The 7,673-nt window shown below is 38.8% G+C and overlaps 1 long non-coding RNA gene across 1 annotated transcript; it reads left to right on the forward strand.

Moving 5' to 3' along the window:
* The first annotated feature begins 6,376 nt into the window (after positions 1-6,376).
* On the forward strand, positions 6,377-7,102 carry LOC145044997 (uncharacterized). Its single transcript, XR_013681754.1, has 3 exons — positions 6,377-6,516; positions 6,795-6,962; positions 7,080-7,102. It is a non-coding gene; the product is annotated as an uncharacterized LOC145044997 (long non-coding RNA).
* The last annotated feature ends 571 nt before the right edge of the window (positions 7,103-7,673 follow it).

Here is a 7,673-nt window from a genome sequence, read left to right on the forward strand (position 1 = left end):
TTGGCGTGGTTCCTGGTAACAAGTCAATACGGAATTCCACTTGTCGATAAGGTGGTAATCCAGGAAGATCTTCGGGAAATACTTCCGGATAATCACACACCACAGGAATACTCTGCATCACCTTCTTTTCCTTCTTAGCATCAATCACGAATGCTAAGTATGATGTACATCCCTTGGTCAAACACTTTCTGGCTTTCATTAGGGAAATGATTCCAGTGTTCACTCGGCGTTTGTCCCCATACACCATAAATGAATCTTTTCCAGGCGGGTTTACTTTAACTATCTTCTTCTTGCATAAAATTCCGGCATCATTGGCGCTGAGCCAATCCATTCCCAACACAATGTCGAAACCATTAAGTTCGATAGGCAATAATTCATCGCGAAACTTATTCCCATTCAAGTCGATTAAGATTTTTTTCATACGATGGCTAACATGTACAAACTTGCCACTAGCAACTTCGACTAATAAAGCATTATCTAGTCTATCAATCGGCAAAGCTAGTTTTCTACCAAATTCATGCGATATAAAGGAGTAGTTGGCTTCAGAATCAAATAAAATTTGGGCAGGCAAATTGTTAGCGAGAAAGGTACCTGAAGCGACATCAGCTTCATCCTTAGCAGCTTCCAGTGTCATCTGGAATGCTCTCGCCTTCGGCTTTGGTGGAATGTTGGGCTTAGCTACCTCCTTCTTCTTCGGACAGTCTTTCAAAATGTGCCCTTCTTCATTACAACCAAAACACATCCTTTTGTTGTTCGGACATTCATTGGCAAAATGTCCAACCTTTCCACACTTGTAGCAGGTCACATCCTCGCTACATTTCCCAAAGTGCTTTTTCTTACACTTATCACACCACTTCGCTTCTCCCCCTTTTCCCCCACCAAACCTTTTCGAATCAGATTTCGAAAATTTACTTTTCTTACCGGAACCAGATGTTCCCTCAAACTTCCTCTTCTCACCAACCTCAACCTTGTTGGTGGTTCTCCCCTTGATCATGTTCTCAACAGACTTGGCAGCCCAGATAGCTTCCTCTAAAGTATGTGCCTGACGTACTGGCACCTCATACTCCCATGGAAGTCCCTTCGCATACCGGTCCACCTTCATCAGCTCGTCTGGAACGATACGCAAGGCAAACTCCATCTTATCGGTGAAGTTATTGGTGTATTCATCAACTGACATGCTGCCTTTCGTTAGTGTCAGAAACTTGTTCTCCAATTCCAACAGATTTTGAGCCGAGCAGAACTTGCGCTTAAACTGCACCAAGAACTCTGCCCATGACAATTGCAGTGGCTCATTTGGGCTTACGGTCTTTCCTAAAGTGTTCCACCAACGAACGGCTCCACCTCGGAATTGACGCACGGCATAGATAGTTTGCAACTTACCTCTGCAGCCACACGTCATGAAGGCTAATTCCATTTCGGAGATCCAATCCATAACCCTAATCGGATCCTCCTTTCCATTGAAGGTCGATGGTTTGCAAGTCAAAAAGTCCTTGTACTTGCAACCCATTCCATCATTCCTTCCATCGCGGTTATCTTGCCTAACTATCGGTGGGTTGGCTTGACCAACTGATCCACTGAAGTTTCCACCTTCCGAGTGCCCTTCATTTAATTCAGGCTCTTCCACACGAATTGACAATTCTTCACGATTTTGTTGAAGAAACCGTCTAGTTTCATCCATTTGATGATCCAACATCGCCTGAATCATCAATTGCACACCAGCCATGGTTATTGGCTCAGGTGTTGCTGCTACAACAGGTCTTTGTTCAATCACTGGTGGTTGATTCCTGTTTTCATCAGCATTTCCAACTCCACTTCTTGTTCTCACCATTTTGATCTACACACCGAATAAGGTGAAATTAGATCCTTCTTCACGATAGATATTCAAATCATCCTTATCACTCCGAAACGTTTACATGCTAGTTCTAATATCGTAGACGTACGCTTAGAATCCTACACACATAAAGTTTCTAGATCCGGTCGGCAACAGACCACAGATCCGAACAAATAATATCATATATGGCAACATATAACATTTAGCACATAAAACATTTTAGGCAACTTCCCTAAAATAAACTAGTGCTCGTGTCTACAACATAACAGACACACATCTCAAAATTCCACTTAGCATTCTAAGTTTAAGTCTAGAAATCCTACAAATTCCTAGTTCGCTTAAACTAATGCTCCGATACCAACTGTGACATCCCCAAAATCTCGGCCAGAAAAGACCGATTTTCATTTATGCTTTTAAATATTTTCAGAGTAAATCCTTTTGATTTGAAAGAGTTGCGGAATTTGTTCCCAAAAACAAAACATGATAAAACACGGTTTACCAAAGCATTTCATAAAAGAAATGTATTTTTCATTATATAATCAAAACTCGGGGTGTCAAGTTCCGATATAGACCAACAAGCATACACGAATACATTACAAGTCATATAACAAATATAAACATATGCAGACTTGCAAACAAAACAACTTGATGGTTCGTCCATCTCATGCCCTTCCGCCACTTCCTGTAATACAAATAAAACTGAGTGGGTCAGGCTTGGGAGCCTGGTGAGCATATAGGGTTTTCAACCCACAATAAATAATTAAATTAATTATTATCAACCAACAATAACCCAGTTACCCATTCCCGTTATTCTCACTTTACGTCCCTAAAATAACTAACACAAGGGACCTAATCTAAGAATATTTCCATCGGGGTGACAACACATGCTGCGGGGTTTCCTCAGCAATATAAGTCAAATAAGGCAACCATGAGGGGGATGGAATACAGCGAATGAACACCCAAGTTCATTAACACCTACAGGTTATGAGCCTGCTAGCGTTCCACATGACTATCTAGAAAAGTCTGTGGTCGTCATCTAAATTCCACTAGATGACTGGATCAAACAACAACGAGGCCTCTCATCTATTTATTACACACCAACTATCTACCCATGTTCTACCCAACATATTAGTAGATAAAAACATACATTTTTATACATATTTTCAAAACCTGTATAGCATGCTTGATCAATACATTTTCCATATAACAGATGAGGCACACACACATAACACGTATTTCATATAGAAATAATCATATCTGTAAGATAGAAGAAAGTGAATATGCATTCACACACGTAACAACAAAATATACACATAACACGTATCTCGTATAAAATACTTCATAGTTATACGTTATGAGAAAGTAACAACGCATTCACATGTATAAACGACAATAAACTTAATACCCTCGAACCATACTTGTATTATTATTGCGTTTATGAAAGGTAGTATACACTCACTTGATCAGAAGATGATTGGACAGCACTACGGCTTGCAGAAGTAGTAATCCTCCGCAGATCTGGAAGATCTCTACGAAAATCGAACTTCTCGCGGGCAGAGCTTCGGCTCGGAAACCGCACTTCTCGGGATCTTCGGGATCTCGGGACTCGCTTCAGGACTCGGGAATATTACCGGGGCTTCGGGATGGCTTCGGGGGTAAAAACGCAGAGCTTCGGCACAAAAACGAGAGGAAATTAGCAATTTGGCCGGCTGCCCTCACATCCTATTTATAGGAGGCTGGGAGCCTCATTTATGCGGGTGCCTCCGAATTGCATCATCGCATGCGTCATCCGAAGTGTCGACACTTTGGCTGTACACGGGGCGTACTCGAGTACGCGGCGTGTACCTCGGATCAGAGCTGTGACTCGTCTTCGGATAATGCTTCCGAATTTTCAATTAAAAATAAATACAAATTAATTAATAAACTTCGGAAATTCATATCTTCTTCATACGAACTCCGTTTTCGGCGTTCTTTATATCCACGGAAAGTTGAGACTACGCTCTACAACTTTCATTTAGACTCCATCGGCTAATTTTGATTTTATTTTTATTATTTATTTTTAATAGGCCGGGACAGAAACTTTCGTTATAAATTCATAACTTCTTTGTTTGACGTCCGTTCTCGCCTAACTTTTTATCGCTTTGATACTAACAACGAGATCTTCGATTCTCGTTTAGATCACTAAGGCTAAATATCGCTTTAACGTAAATTTCACTTTTTACGTTATTCAGCGTTGCCGGTTCTGTCGCAAAACTTCGGCAGGTCATAACTTCCTCGTTATAACTCGGACTTCGGCATTCTTTATATCTTCAGAAACCTTGTTTCAACTACTACAACATTATCTAAAGATATCAAGTTTATTTTACCCTTAAATTTTGACGCTTATTTTTATTCTTAATTAATCAAACTACATAATGAAGCAATTAAGCACAAATCACATAATACTCAAATAATACAATCTTATTATTTCAAAACGGGTTACAAAGGTTAACCTAGACCATTACATTGCTAAAAATGGCAAGCCTGGAAACACAGGTGTTACACCATCCTCTCTCTCTCTCTCTCTAACCCTAGACACAACCACTGGCCATTCACGTTCCTTCTTGCTCCATATTTTTTACCTTCGTCGGATCTATCTTCTTCTCCCCCGATGCTATCTTCTTCTTGCTCCATAAAATAAAATCAGTGACCAAAGAATCAGGCTCGCTTCTTATTTTGCTTTTCCGTCTCCAACAAAAACCCTAGTTTCTATCACCGCTTCTTGTCCCTCAGAAAATCTTCCATAGAACCGGCGATTGGGGGTCTGCGACTCTTCACGTTGACAACGCCCTGCCGCAACTCACGATGGGGCCCAACGGTGAAGCAATTACATAACATGGTTGACTGATCTGGCATATTTACTTTCATATTCATCTTCTTCCTCTCTAGCTTCCCCTAAATACAAAATTAATCCCACTGTTGAATTAGTGAATTAGGGGTTAGGGTTTTGAGTGATTTGCGGAGAAGATGGTTGGCTCTAATGACCAAAAACTTCCCGGAATTGGGATTGAGAAAAGAAGATTGTGTGGAAGGAAGTTGGATTGACTACGTACTTTACTGGGCCTACTTCAACAACACAACCGAAGACACAGTGAGGTAAAGTTTACGGGTTGCAGCTACTCTTCCCCTCCATTTCTCTCTTTCTCTCTCATCTCTCATCTCTCTCGCTCTAATAAACTCCCATGTTTATTCCTTTTGAATGCTCTCTCTCTCTCTCTCTCTCTTACATTTTTTAGATCGAGGTGCTCTCTTGTCGTCGATGTTTCTGGATGTAGTCCTTCACATACAGGTATGATTTAGTACAAGCTTACTTTGCATCTCATAATACATCCAATAATTAATGTCTATATATCTTAAATATAATAATGCATATCTTTTTTGGTGAATAGACAAAAACGGGAACTGTATTTATTTAGTGTGTAACTGAAATTACTCATAAGTCATAAGTGCCCTTGTTAGAAATAACAATTGATCCCATGTGCATATAAATACATAATCTTTTTATGGATATACATCATGAATCAATATGCAAAATTGTTTCCATAATCCATATACCTCCTAAATTTTTAATTGAAATAAATGTATTGGCCATTATCTATATTACACATGCTTTTGTAGTGTTATAGAGAAATATGCCAATTTAGCTGATAGAACTTCTGAAGAACAAAGATTGTTATCAATAAAGGACATCCCATACTGGTAGTTGCTGCAGATTTGAGGGGATGGAAGTAGATATATCATTGGGCACTAATTACTAGGAATCATTGAACATTGCATCACCTTCCTTTTTTGTTTATTATTCATTTATTTGTTTTTTTTCTGTGTAATAAAGAATGCAGGGTCTGAAGGTGAGTTTTTTTTTTTGCTACCAATCCTGAATTATCAGGTTCACCTCCAAGGAGGGCTCCACCAGTTGTTCCTTTTGTGGCCCCATCACCCATTATGTCAGACATAACATCACTCCCCTTTGAGGCAACAGAAGAGGATGAACCAGTTATATCCAACTCAAAATCTTTTAACTCAGGCCCAGCTCAGAATTTAACTGTTGATGACATTGATGATTTTGAGGATGATGATGATTTGGAGGAACTGAATAGTCGCAGGTATTCAAGGAGAACAATGAATGATACTATTGATCTTGTTGTGGGTTTGCCTTCATTTGCAATAGGTAAACACAAATGATGGAAAGTTTTATGAAAATATTGTATCATCTTCTGAAATTGGTGTGTTAAGTTATGTGTTTGGTCATTTCTTCAGGTATAACTAATGACGATCTTCGTGAATCTGCCTATGAAATCCTTCTGGCTGCTGCAGGAGCTTCGGGGTATCTTTTCTTTCTTTTCTATCTTTGGCTCTATGCATGAACTTTATTTTGTACACACACATAGTTTTAGCCATTCTTTTGAATTCCCATTTTGCTGTGATTGATTCTGTCTGGACTACAGATCTGCCAAACTACCATTTGACTATTATGTAATGATTGTTTAAGCAAGGGACTTATAGTGCCATCAAAGGAGAAGAAAAAAGAAAATAAATCCAAATTGTTGAAGAAGCTTGGAAGGAGTAAGAGTGAACAAGTTACAAATCAATCCCAACAATCGACTGGTTTGACTGGCCTACTGGAGACAATGTGTGTCCAGATGGAGGTACAGACTATATTTTTGTTTTATATATACACTGTTTTATATAGTAGTCTATTTTTCTTGTATGATATATGGTTTGTTTGCATGTTGGACATGATTGATGGGGACTATTAGAAACCATACAGAGTTTAGGTTTGCTCTTACCAGATAGGAGTTCTATTACAGATATTACTATTAGTTATATAAAGTATATGCTACTTCCTTATGTCATGTTATTAATTAGTAGACTCTGGACCCCACAAAGTTGTGCTTGATAATAATAATGATTGTTGTAAACACAGATTTCTGAGGCGATGGACATTAGAACAAGACAAGGGCTACTCAATGCAATGGCTGGAAAAGTGGGGAAAAGAATGGATGCTCTTTTGATTCCTCTCGAGTTATTATCCTGTGTTTCTCGAACCGAATTTTCTGACAAAAAAGCTTACATAAGATGGCAAAAGGGACAAGTCAGTACCTTCTCTCTCCGTTTTGTTTCGTAGCCTTATCATATTATTCATGGGCATGTGTAAGTAAATTTCCAACTTTAACTAATATTGATGTAAGATGTTTGATCCAATGTTCAGTTGAATATGTTGGAGGAAGGACGTGTGAATCACCCAGTTGTGGGATTTGGAGAATCTGGTCGCAAAGCAAGTGAAATGAGGATTCTATTGGCAAGAATTAAAGAATCTGAGGTTAAAATGAGATATTTTTAGTTTTTACATATGCTATGCTCTATTGCACTTACTTTATCATTTTTTAAATTTGTCTTATTTCAGTCATTTGCACCTTCTGTGGGTGAACTTCAACGCATAGAATGTTTGAGATCTTTGAGGGAGATTGCCATTGCACTTGCAGAGAGGCCAGCTCGTGGTGATTTAACTAGTGAAGTATGTCATTGGGCAGATGGGTATCATTTGAATGTCAAATTATATGAGAAACTTCTTTCCAGCATTTTTGATGTTCTAGATGAGGGGAAACTAACTGAGGTATGTAAATTTTATATCCAATGTTAAGCATGATTTTGTTATAAATTGATTAAATTTCGTCCCTGCACCTGTACCCTTACAAACCATGGTAGCATGATTAACATTAAACTTCTAATGTTGTATTTACTAGTGGAGTTAAATGCAAGAAGTGGCAACATTATTGGGTAGCTTTAACAAGCCTTAAGAAAG

The sequence above is a fragment of the Lactuca saligna genome, chromosome 5, assembly GCF_052625555.1.
Source record: "Lactuca saligna cultivar CGN05327 chromosome 5, ASM5262555v1, whole genome shotgun sequence".
Classification (NCBI taxonomy): domain Eukaryota; kingdom Viridiplantae; phylum Streptophyta; class Magnoliopsida; order Asterales; family Asteraceae; genus Lactuca; species Lactuca saligna.